General features: G+C 36.3%; 1 protein-coding gene across 10 annotated transcripts in view; it reads left to right on the forward strand.

Moving 5' to 3' along the window:
• LOC105475142 (calcium dependent secretion activator 2) overlaps positions 1-13,784 on the forward strand; it is a 564,483-nt gene that overhangs the window by 300,827 nt on the left and 249,872 nt on the right. The gene's annotated exons all lie outside the window — the stretch shown is intronic.

Consider the following 13,784-nt stretch of genomic DNA (forward strand, 5'->3'; position numbering starts at 1 on the left):
TACACTTAGACTATATTTCTTGAAGTAACATATAATTGTGTCTTTATTATCCATTCTGACACACCTCTGCCTTTTAACTGGGATATTTAAATTATATTTTAATATGAATATTGATTTAGTTAAACTTAAATCTGTCATTTAGATGTTTTTTCTTTCTCTTCTGTTATTTCCTTTTTCCTTTTCTGCTTTTTTTGGTTGAATATTATTTAAGATTCTAGTTTTTCTTCTTTGTTGCCCTTTTACTGATGAACGTCTTGTTATTTTATGTAGTTTTAACTCATCAGAGGTTAAGTCAAGTGATATTATAGCATTTAATGTATATTTAAGAACCTTACAATATTATACCTCTAGTTCTTCCCTCCCATCATTTGAGTTATTGCTATGCATTGTACTTTTACATATGTTACAAACACACACTACATTGTTTTTACATTTTTTAAATGGTTAGTTATCTTTTAAACTAGTGTCACATAGTCATCTGTAGGTTCAAAAAAGGTTTAGAAAATTGTATATTTATTTAACAATTGTTGCTTTGAGCAAAATCAGAATTGTTTCAGGAAGAAAAAAGGGGATGTTCAGGAAAATGGTAGGGTGTCCTGCATGTGTGCATCACACCAAAGTCAATGCTTTTGTAATCCTTAGGACAAATAAAACAAACCACCTAGCCAGAATAGTCAGTGCCTTTTTAAATATAAATTAAAAGCTGAGTATCTAATGGTGGGATGGTAGAGGTTATCTTTCAAGGTGCTGATGGGATTGAGTTAGCTGCAAACAGTACTTCCTAAGTCAGTGAAACTGAAATTTTATATTCAGCTGAATTTTGAAGAAAAACTACTAGATAAATTATTTTAGTTTTTATATAATTCATACTATATTTTATCCATAATTAATTAAGAAACAAAACTTATTGCTATTTTGAGCTATTTCTGTTTTATTGGTTAGTAGAATTTGGAGTTTAAAAGGATACTGCAGCTCATTTAGTCCAATCTCTTCACTTTCCAGATAAAGCAACTGTGGCATAAAGATGCAAATTAAATTCTTCCAGTTCATAGTGGCATCTACTGTATTGTTATCCTTTTGAGGGCAAGACCATGGACATATTATCCATTTTAGCAACAGCAGCTGTCTAGCAGTTTCTGACTGACAGTATATGTCCAATTAATGTTGGAGGGATAGGTGAACAAATGAATAAATCTGAAATTTGCTTAATTCAGTTTCATTTCTCCTATGCAAAGTTTTGCTAGAAAGTAGAATTAGTTACTTTTGTTTGGATGCCTGATATCTCTAATCAAGTAATAAACTGGAAGAACAATTATAGAATATTGCACAATTTGGATCCTATAGTGAGTGAAGTTCTAGTATGTTTAGTCTTCTACCTAAAATAGAAGTAAATTGAAACATTCTCAAGTTTATTACTAATCTCTTTTAGTCACTACATTAATAAAGTAACACCTGTGTATCTCAGAGCTATTTAAAATCACTTTAGAATATCCCATTTTATTCATTTATTCATGGATGGACATTTAGGTTGATTTCATATCTTGGCTATTGTCAGTAAAGCTGCAATGAACATTGGAGTGCGGTTATCTCTTCTATATACAGATTTCATTTCCTTTGAATATATACCTTAAAGTGGGATTTTTGAATCATATAGTAATTCTATTTTTAATTTTTTTGAGGAAACTTCATACTGTTTTCTGAAATGGCTATATTAATGCACATTCCTACCAACAGTATGCAAAGGTTCCTTTTCCCCCACATCCTCACCAATGCTTATCTTTTATCTTGTTGATAATAGCATTCTTATCTTTTATCTTGTTGGTAATAGCCATTCAGGTGTGAGGTGGTTTTATTTGCATTTCCCTAATGATTAGCGATGTTGAGCATTTCTTTCATATATGCAGGGGGATTTTATTCAGCCTTAAAAACTGAAGAAATCTTGTCATTTAATCAAGCTGGGAGACATTGCGCTAAATGAAATATGCCAAGCACAGAAAGACAAATACCACATGATGTCACTTACATGTGGAATCTAAAAAAGCCAAACTCTTAGAAGCAGAAAGTAGGATGGTGGTTACCAGGGTCATAGGCTTGGAGGGGATGAGGAATGGGAAGATGTTGGTCAAAGGCTACAAAGTTTTCGTTAAGATGAATCAGTCCCAGAGGTCTGTTTTATGGCATGGTGACTATGGTTCATAATCATGAATTATACACTTGAAAATTTGCTAAGAGAATATATCTTAAATGTTCTCAGCACATACACACACAAAAACTATGTTAGATGAATATTAAAACATCATGTTTTATACTGTAAATATATATGATTTTGTCAAGTATACCTCAGTAAAACTGGAAAAAAATACTTACCTCTGTTGCCTTTAGCAGTGGTATGAGAAAACACTCTTATTCCCTAATAGTTTGTATTATATGCACTGTATGAGTCAAGAAGTCCTTAGATCAGAAGTGCAAGATTCAAATTAGTTGGTTGTTCAGCATGACAAACTGAAAAGTTTGAAACCTGATTTTGAAGACATTAATTCGGGTATTGGCTCTGCCACAGTAGCCATGAGGCCACAAACAAGTCACATAACCTCCCTTCTGCCCATGAATCGTTCCATACCCTGACCTTATTCCCCACCATCTTCCTGTGTCATTTACTTTTCTGAATTTATTTGATTTTTTGAGCATATGAAAATGTATCACAGAGAGTTCTCAACCTCATACTCACCTGTCCACCCTCCTTTCCCATTGCTTAAGTGACTACTGACTAGTTTGCATACATATAAAATGGCAAATTGGGAAGTTGTTTTTTTTTTTTAATTCTTATGAATTCAGGGGTTATAAGTGCAGTCTTGTTACACGGTTATATTGCATAGTGGTGAAGTCTGGGTTTTTAGTGTACCCATTACTTGCATAGTGAACATCATGTCCAGTAAGTAATTTTTCAATGCTCACCCTCCTTTCCCACTGCCCCCTTTTTGGAGTCTCTAGTGTCTATTATTCCCCACCTCTCCATATATCCATGTGTACCCATTGTTTCACTCCCATTTGTGAGAACATGCTGCATTTGACTTTCTGTTTCTGAATTATTTCACTTAGGATAATGGCCTCCAGCTCCATCCGTATTGCTGTTAAAGACATAAGTTCATTCTCTCTCATGGCTGGGTAGTGTTCCGTGTGTGTGTGTGTGTGTGTGTACACATTTTTATTTATGCAATTAAAAATTTTATTTATGCAATTGTTGATAGACATTTTGGTTGATTCTGTGACTTTGTTATTGTGACTAATGCTATGATAGGCATGCAGGTGTCTCTTATTATACTGATTTCTTTTCCTTTGGATACTTAGTAGTGGGATTGCTGGATCCAATGATATTTCTATTTTTAGTTCTTTAAGAAATTTTCAGCCAGGTGTGGTGGCTCACGCTTGTAATCCCGGCACTTTGGGAGGCCGAGGCGAGTGGATCACAAAGTCAGGAGTTCAAAACCAGCCTGGCCAATATGGTGAAACCCCATCTGTACTAAAAGTACGAAAATTAGCCAGGCGTGGTGGTGTGCACCTATAGTCCCAGCTACTCTGAAGGCTGCTGAGGCAGGAGAATTGCTTGAACCCAGGAGACAGAGGTTGCAGTGAGCCAAGATCATGCCACTGCGCTCCAGCCTGCCTGGGCAACAGAGTGAGATTCTGTCTCTAAATAAATAAATAAGAAATCTCCATACAGTTTTCCATAGAGATTGTACTAATTTACATTCTCACCAACAGTATATAAGCATTCCAGCTTGGAAAGGTTTTTATTAGTGTTATTTTGGTACATTATTACATTGTGATTGTTAGACCTTGCATAGATTCCTTATTCATATGAAGAACAAGAGCTCACCTTCACACTTTAAGGTGGTACAGGTTGAGTATCCCTTATCCAAAATGCAACCAGAAGTATTCCAGATTTTTTATTTTTTCAGAATTTGGAATATTTGCATTATACTTAATGGTTGATCATCCCTAATCCAAAAATTTGATATCCAAAATGCTCCAATGAGCATTTCCTTCAAGCTTGACCTTTGAGTACCATATGGATGGTCAAAAAGTTTAGGGTTTTGGATCATTTCTGATTTTGGATTTTCAGATTAGGAATGTACAACCTGTAGTGGGTTTTTTGTTGTTGTTGTTGTTTTGAGATGGAGTCTCGCTCTGTTGCCCAGGCTGGAGTGCAGTGGCGCAATCTTGGCTCACTGCAAGCTCTGCCCCCCTGGTTCATGCCATTCTCCTGCCTCAGCCTCCCGAGTGGCTGGGACTACAGGCACCCATCACCGCGCCCAGCTAATTTTTTGTATTTTTAGTAGAGACGGGGTTTCAGAGTGTTAGCCAGGATGGTCTCGATCTCCTGACCTCGTGATCCGCCCGTCTCGGCCTCCCAAAGTGCTGGGATTATAGGCGTGAGCCACCGCGCCTGGCCTGTAGTGGGTTTTTAATTTAAATACCCACATCTATCAGTAGTCCATGAATTAGCTGGCCAATCCCAAAACATTTTGCCATAACTGTATTTTCCATGCTCTTCACTTTAAGGATACAGCTGAAATAATTGTCCAAGTCTAGACATTGTACCTCCCTCTTTTCCATCCTACCGCCATATGTTATGGATTGACTGACATTGACTTGGCTCTAAAAATTCTTATTGTACTTATTAACCAAAGATTAAGAACAAAACTAAAATTGTTATAATATTTATGAAATAATTAAGGAAATAATATGTTGAATTGAGGGAGGTGGTGTAAAATTGAAAGTGTCTGTTGTTATCTTGAAGTGATTTTCCTTTAGGTATTTATTTTACTTCAGTGCCAAGTTATTTAAATAACAAGACAGTGCCTACCGTTGAAGGGTGATGTGAGAATTGATTTAAATTTCACAAAGCATTCCAAGACACTCAGTTGATAGGTTCTCCATAAATGGCAGGCATTATTATAATCAGACTAGTAAAAAGAAAAATGATAAAGCTACTCGTGCAGTGTCCTCTAATAGAAACTGTTTTGGTAAAGTAATATAAAGGTTATGCTATTCATAATTTATGGCTGAGGGCAATAGATCAAGAATAATGATGCTTTCCTGTCTATATAAGTATTCAAAACACAGATATAGCTGTGTTGGAGTATATTGCTGTATGTAAGAAGGATGAAATCAATACTTTATAAACAAGAAAAGTGATCCATGAATATTAATGAAAGACTTTCCTTAATTGAGCCCTGAAAAATATAGTGACTGCCAAACTTGATTATGTCTTTCAGAATCTTCAGGAAAGGCTTTGAAATAAAAGAGATAATTCTTAATCATGAGGTTATATGGAACTTGAACTTTGTTAGTAATAGAAGCATAATGGTCTTCATTCTGGTAACCAAAATAATCGGCTTCATTGTTAAACCTTTAAAAAATTTTCAATTTATTATAAGAAAAGTCACAACTTTGTTTAACTATGTTAATACAAAATGAGAGAAAATTAAGAATTTCAAAATATTTTTTACAAGCAGAATGCTTCAGGTGTGTGCAATATATAAGCACACACAAAGTAAGCAAAGCTGATGGTAGAAATCAATATGTAAAAATATCTTTAAATCACACACTTACCAGGAGAAATTTAAAAGGTAAATTTAATTTTCCTTTATGATGAAATTTTAGCTTTTTTGTCTAGACATTGGTTTCTTGTTGCAGCTGCAACAGTTTACCAAAAACTTAGTGACTTAATACAAATTTGTTATAGTTCTGAAGTCAAAAGTTCAAAATGGATCTCTGTGAGCTAAAATCAAGCTATCAGCAGGGTTCTGTTTCTTTCTAGATGCTCTAGGGGAGAATCTGTTTGTCGTGTGTTTTGTATTGCCTTTTCCCATTTCTAGGGGTTGTCTGCATTCTTTGACTCGTTTCCTACTTCAATTATGAAGCTAGTAATGGCTGGTCAAGTCCTTTTCACATCAATACTGACTCTTCTGCCTTCCTCTGCCATGTTTCAGAACCCTTGTGACTGTTTTGGGCCCACCTGGATAGGTGAATAATTGCCTAATTAGCAATCTTAATTTCATCTGCTACATTAATTCTCCCTTGCCATTTAAGATAGAAACATATTCACAAGTCCTGGGGATTAGGACCTGGGCATCTTTGGGAAGCCAGTATTCTACCTATTGCGTTCCAGATATGGAAGGATGAAAGTTTCATAGATTTTGAGAGACTGGTAAGTAAACGACATACTGTAGAATTAATTACCATCATTTTCTGTTATCAAATTTTGGCAGTAATTTAGTTATCAAGACTTTTTCCCTTTTCATCACAGTGAAGTATTAATTTTAGGTTTACATTTTTATTTCTAATTTTTCTTTCTTTTTTTTTTTTTTTTTTTTGAGACGGAGTCTTGCTCTGTCACCCAGGCTGGAGTGCAGTGGCCGGATCTCAGCTCACTGCAAGCTCCGCCTCCCGGGTTTACGCCGTTCTCCTGCCTCAGCCTCCTGAGTAGCTGGGACTACAGGCGCCCGCCACCTCGCCCGGCTAGTTTTTTTGTATTTTTTAGTAGAGACGGGGTTTCACCGTGTTAGCGGGGATCGTCTCTCGATCTCCTGGCCTTGTGATCCGCCCGTCTCGGCCTCCCAAAGTGCTGGGATTACAGGCTTGAGCCACCGCGCCCGGCCTATTTCTAACTTTTCTAAGCATCCACCCATCCGTTCATTCATCCATCCATCTTTCCAACCAACCATCCAACCAACAAATACTTGGTGTTTACAATAGACTGTGAAGGAAACTGTGGTTAAGAAGGCTTAGAGATTTTTAAAAAATGGTAACAGTCAAGAAATGGATATGTTAATTAGCTTGACTCTAGTGATCAGTTCACTATGTATCAGAACATCAGGATGCATACTTTAAATATATGTAATTTCAATAAAACCTGGTGAGAAAAGAATGTCTTAAAGATACTCATTTAAGCGACCCTATGTGCTACAAATGAATTACCCTGTTTACTCCACGATAGCTCTTGCTCTCAAGGAGCATACGCTACTAAGGGCTTGCCAAATGCCCCCTGCATATTATTATTAAATAGAGATGTCAGGAAAAACTGGAGAATGGTTGATGCATCTTTTCTTTTCCTTGCTTTGTCCTTAATCCTCCCATCATGCAAATAACAGAGTTTCTAATCTTGATCTTTTAACAAGCTAATGTCAAGGAAAAAATATCTACTTAGGATGATACTTTTTCTTCTACCTCACTTTATTTTTTCAAAAAAGGACCTTTCTTATTTTTTTAAAAAATGTACTGTATAGAAGGAAGGAGATGTGATGTGTGGCTCTCTGTTGGGCCAAGTACACATTTGGTAAAAGATTGGGAGTTTGATCAATTCCGTATTGTAAATTCCAAAATTCTTTCCGGCTTTGAAAATAAAGGAACTCGATTTAGCCCGTGGCCAATAAGGTTGACAGAAGATTTAATGCTAATCTTTCAGTATACAAAAGAGCATTGTGTCTGTAAGAGTGAGCAGGTGTTCTTTGTTTCTGCTAAGTAGGATAGGAAGCCATGATATTAAATCAAATAAGAAATAATTTAGATTTAGCAATCTCAAGTGTATTAAAACACAGGAAACTGTTACTAAGGAAGAATATAGATTTCCCTTAGACAAATCATCTGATCCATATTCACATATTATGAGAGTTCTGATATTGGGGCAAATATTATACGTGGTTATTAACATCTGCTAAATAAATACTGAAGTGAAAAAAACTTCAGGTAGTCCTTTCATAATATATGCTACCTCAAGGTCCTACGCTCTCAAGAAGGTATTTGAAAGATTTGCTAGGGACTGTCATTATGAACCTTTGCTAAAGTATAAAATCTCTGTCAATTGAAAGAGAAAAAGAAACATCAACTAAACCCAAAAAGTCAAGGTTTCTCACAGAGATAGGCTGCATTTATCTGGAAAGATGTTCCCTCAGCCATTTGCCTAAAATATCCTTTGTCTCAAGGACACCTGTTTGTAAGCAAAAATGATTTTTAATCAAAATTGATCCATGCTTTCTGCTAATTGTGTTTTTAGTTTCTTCTTACTCTGTTTGAGGCTAGTTCATCACTTAGTTGGATATGAGAAACCTGATCACTCAGTCACATGACTCATCTCTAAGATGTATGTAGCTAGAGAGAGGGTGATATTCTTTACTCAAGAGTATGAAAGTTTGATTTTCATTCTCTGGTTTATAAACCTTGTTTTACTAGATGTTACCTATATAGGATAACACACACTTAGCAAACACATTTCTTACAGTCTATCCCTAATCTTCCATAACTGCTGGTTTTATCCAAAAACTTAACCTTCTTGTATCTCCTTCAGCCTACCTGTCTGTATTGTCATCCTCCCTGCCTTTACACACAGTAACCTTCTAGTCAAAACGATTTTGCCCAACTTACCTGACCTTGCCGACATAAACCTTAAATGAAGTCTTATTCTATTCCTCAAACATACTATGTCCCTCACACCATTGCCATCTGGCTTCAACTAAACTTTTTCCTGCTCAGATCTCCAGTCACCTCTCTCTTTTTTAACCAGGCAGTAGTCTTTCAGACACAACAATGTGTGACCTCTTGATCCCCAAGTGACCCTGATGCCCCCTTCCTACTACCTAAAAAACTCTCCCCCTTAAATTTGGCACATCACAAACCTCAGCTTTCTTCTACCTCCTTGGTGACTGGTCTCAGTTATAGAGTCCTGTTCCTTTTCCTAACTCTAGAAAGGTGGTGCCCAGAGGGTTCTCGAGTTCTCTTCTCTTATTTATTTATTTTTATTTTTATTTTTTATTTTTATTTTATTTTTTTTTTTTTTTGAGATGGAGTCTTGCAGTGTCACCCAGGCTGGAGTGCAATGCCGCGATCTCGGCTCACTGCAACCTCCACTTCCTGGGTTCAAGCTATTCTCCTGTCTCAGCCTCCCAAGTAGCTGGGATTACAGGCATCTGCCACCACACCCAGCTAATTTTTTGTATTTTCAGTAGAGATGAGGTTTCACTGTGTTGGCCAGGCTGATCTCAAACTCCTGACCTTGTGATCCACCCGCCTCGGCCTCCCAAAGTGCTGGGATTACAGGCATGAGGCACCGCACCCTGCCCTCTGTTCTTATCTTTTGAGAACATAAAGAGAATTGACATGGCAGAAAATATAATGAGTGTTTGTACTGATTGAAGTTCTTTTGGTGGCGAGCAATGGAAACTGACTGAGGCTAAGTCCAGGGAACAGAGAAAAAGCTCAACAGCCAACCTTGGGGAAGAGCTTGAGAACCTAGAGTAATGTTAAGAATGTCAGCATCAGAATCATGTGCTTTTTTCTAGATTGCCACTGTTACAGTGTTTGGTTTCAACAGCCCCCATATCTTTATTTTTCATCCCCTCCCCATGTCAGCCTTATAAATCTTACGTGTTTTTTTAGACTTCCAAATGAAACTGTAATTACTCTATGAAAGCTGTCCTGATTTTTTCAAGAATTGCTGAATGCACTCATCGTTGAGCTCGAATTGTATCATCTGTGTGTCTACTATTTTGCCACAAGATATGGTGCAATTATTGTGGTTCCAGGGTCTTTTTTCCTTTCTCTAAGCTAAGAGACATTTATGGGAGAAGGTAGTGAATTGTCTATCTAGCCCCTCTGTTTTTCTAGCTTGTCTCCCCCAGCACCCAGTGCTGTTTTGTTTTTTGTTTTAGTTTTTCGGGTGCTTGTTGAAGTAGAGTTTAGCAATTTAAATAGTCTTAATCTCACAGGTCACAAAGCTTAATTATGCACAAATGTATGTAGTTTGGCCTCAATCAGGTATCTCAGAAAAGAAAGTGACAGCTTATATATTTTAAGAAAAAGCTACTTCTGAACCCCTCATCACTAAACATTTCTGTGTGTAAATGTGTATTTTATATTTCATTTTTTAAGTCTTAGTTTTTTTTCTTCCTGTATATTAAATTTGATGGAATTTTAAACAAATCCTAAAAAATCATTTTGTGGTTTCCATTACACCCTAGCAAAGATGACAAGTAACGCTGACATTTTATTATGAAGAAGATACATTAGCTTTATGTTTAAGATAAGAAGTCATCTTTGTGTCATGCTGACACGACATTTAAAGTGTTGGTGACAAAAATAAACAAGAAGCAGAAATGTATACAGAAAGGTTAAGAGAAATGAATGGTAAAGAACAAAATAGTTTGCTAAATAGTATTAAAAGTTATTTGTACAGAGCTATAATTTAAATGTGAACTTAGGATACAGAAGGATCCTTAGTAAGCTTTTATATCTGTTAAATATTTTAATTATTATGACTGTCAACATCAGACACAGTCTCTGTACATGAACTGAGTCCTATTGAATTGGAACTGCTTCTAATAAAAAAAACAAATTCTTTAGTCACTTATTTACTTTTGAAAGATTTTGAAACAAAACACCTTGTTGATATACTAGTTAGGATACTGCTAAATGCTGTAACAAGAAAGTCGTTATATTTCAAGAATTCAAAATAATATCAGGTTTGTAAGAGTTTACCGCAGGTATTCCTGACAGAAGTATGACTTTCTTCCACATGGTGATTTAAGGCTCTGATTTCTTTCATTTCCTAAGGTATTCGTGTTCTCTGAACTTGACTGGCAGAGGAATAAAGTGGGGTAAAGACATCAAACCTGTATCTTGATCACCTTTTCCCAAGGTGACACATGTCACTTCTCACCCCTTTAATAGGAACTTTTATATGTCCCTACTTAGAAGCAGGAGGATCTGGAAAACCTGGTTCTTGGCTAACTAGCTGTTTACTAGCAACAGTTCTATACTGGTGAAAGCATGAATCATGGCAGATAGTCAGACGATGTGCCATAGTTCACCCTTGTGCCACCAAGTTGTTTTGTTGCCCTTCTTCCTACACACAGAACACATTCACCGCAACTCAAGAGAAACAGCCCAAAGTCCTATTTCATTTTTATATCCAGTCCAATATCTGCATCACAGTTAGCTGTGGTTCTTTGCAGTCTGGCAACCTATGAACTAAAGTTCATGGTAACTGCTTACGACACCTTCCCTCCCCATTCTGCCTCAGCACAAATCCAATATACAGTAAAGGAACAGGAACAGGAGAGCTACAGGTAAGTTTGCCATGTGGAAAAAGGAAAAGCAGGAAATGCACGGCAGTAATTGTCCAATTACAATAATGAAATCCTATCTGGCAGGCACCATGAAGACACCCTGCCAAGGAAGTGTTCCAGATCTCTTGATCAGAGCTGTATTGTGTATTCTGAAAATAACTCCCTCGTCCTTTATTCTCCATGGCCCTCTGGGCTCTACACCTTGGGAGCTTCTTCCTTATCTATTTATTCATGGCAAAATTGGAAAAGAAATATGACCACCTTCAGCAAACTATCGCAGGAACAGAAAACCAAACACCGCATGTTCTCACTCATAGGTGGGACTTGAACAATGAGATCACTTGGACTCCGGAGGGGGAACATCACACACCAGGGCCTATTATGGAAAGGGAGGAGGGGGAGGGGGGAGGGTTGGCACTGGGAGTTATACCTGATGTAAATGACGAGTTGATAGGTGCTGACAAGTTGGTGGGTGCAGCACACCAACGTGGCACAGGTATACATATGTAACAAACCTGCACGTTGTGCACATGTACCCTAGAACTTAAAGTATGAAAAAAAAAAAAAAGAAAAGAAACATGACCACTTTTTTGGTTGTGCAATTTGGGAGCCTGGAAACTATTTAACAGACCATTTTGAAGTTTAAGTTCAGCATTTACCAATGCACTTCTCTTAGAAACAGAAGATTTCATATCTGTGGACCTCCCCTTGTTACACGTGCCAATGTTCACACCTTTATCAGTCAGTCTGTCCAGAAAAAGAAACATTTCCAGGTCTTTCCAATGGAGGGAATGTAACATAGGGAATTAGATATACATATGATAGGGAGAAGCCAAGCGAATGATTGTGAATATACCCAGAAATTAACTAAATCAGGAAACCATTGCATACTCTAGGAAAAGAAGAGCAATAGGAAGAAGTGATGTTATCAGAGCTAAGAGTGCTGTTAATAAAAGACAAAACTAAGTCCTATTGAAGAGGAACTAAGCTCCTTGAGAGATGTGAGCCATTCATATTCTTTAATCTTTGTGTATCCTCACATAATAAGAACTCAGTGTTTGTTTAATTGAACAGAGCTGAGCAATAAATCCTTCCACTGTCTTCAGTTAGAAATACCCATCAAAAAAATAAAATGTGGCAGAAAGAATGGTATTCCATATTGGGATAGCCTTTAATTTGTGGATCAGCCCAAATCAGTTATCTTGGGACCTAATTTAGCAAGCCATCATCGGCATTTACGGAATGAGAAATTGTCAAAAGTTTTAATTTAAATATTCTCGTCCTGTATAAGAGTTTAGAGTTTGGTACAATGCCAATTTTTATATGAACATAGAAGGAAGAATTAAAAAGCAATAAAGTCTGTAAGTGGCTCATGCCAAAATATTTTTTTAAGTTGGAATGGGGGATGGGTGTGGTTAGAAAGAGAAAAAGCTTTCCAGACTTGTTAGGAAAATAGCAGCTATAGCTACAGTGGATATAGAGCTCTATCTTAGTCTTTTATTCTTTTTTGGAATAACCTTCTAAGTTGATAATGGTATTGCTTTGTCTACTGGTTTGAGCCAAAAGCTATCATCTTATTTTTCTTTACTGTCACTTAAGAAAGAATCTGTAAAATATTACATTGGATATTTTAGCAGTCAAAATGAATTCTAGAGTATGATCATAATTGTGAAAACATTGCAAATGTCATTTAGTTTGTTCTTAGATGTCCTTTATATACTTAAGTATATGGATATGCTGGATTCAACACAGCTATGGCTTTTAGGAAAGGCTTGAGAAAAGTCTCAAAATAGTAGATACATTTAACAACTTGCAAATTGAGAATAGTTTGAGAAGCTTTTATGACTATGTTGTCTTTCCTAGAGAGAAGGAGAGTCTTGCCTAAAGATTTCTCGGTGAAGATTTCTACTTATACTATAAATGAAGATTTGAGGGTAGGGGAAGGGTATGACAAAGTCAATTGCCATGAATGCTTTCAAAACATTTTACTATTAGAATCTAAGAATAGAGGCAACCTTCTTGAATTGATAAAGACTATCTGTAACAACTTGAGACGGGACTTTGTTTTGTTATATTAAAGTAAAATTATAACAATATTACAAACAAATTTCAGATTCACAATCACTTTGTGTTGCAGCAAGATTTATACACAAGAAGATATGTTTCAATATAGTTTTAATGAACATATTTGTTCTGTTTGTGAAAAAAAATTTAGCATACCTGAGAATGTTTATAATTCTTCCATTCATATCTAAGCTTCAGGCTTATGGCTTAAAATATAATGCAGGGCACTTCACATATTTGTTTTGTCTTTTAGCCTATAATGCTCCCATTTAAAAATATTAAGACTTGGATGTAAACTGTGCCTAAATATGTCATAACTGATTTTAAAAAGGGGAAAATACCTTTGTGTTATCTGCATGGTACCTAACATCTGAAGAGTAGGCTTCTCTTTCTTGGGTTGACTCTGTGAAGTGAGGGTTGTGAAATAATCACTTGTTAATTTGGCGGTTTTATTAAAAGTAATCACTTTGTTTCAGTCATTATAATATCTGTAGTTCTGAAAACATGTCGGGAAAAAGTCCTTCTTTGGTATTGATCTAGAGCAGAAAATGTGCTGTTTTCCATCTCTAATTGAGTTGATTTCTTTTAATACTA

The sequence above is a fragment of the Macaca nemestrina genome, chromosome 4 (genome assembly GCF_043159975.1).
Source record: "Macaca nemestrina isolate mMacNem1 chromosome 4, mMacNem.hap1, whole genome shotgun sequence".
In the NCBI taxonomy this organism is placed as follows: domain Eukaryota; kingdom Metazoa; phylum Chordata; class Mammalia; order Primates; family Cercopithecidae; genus Macaca; species Macaca nemestrina.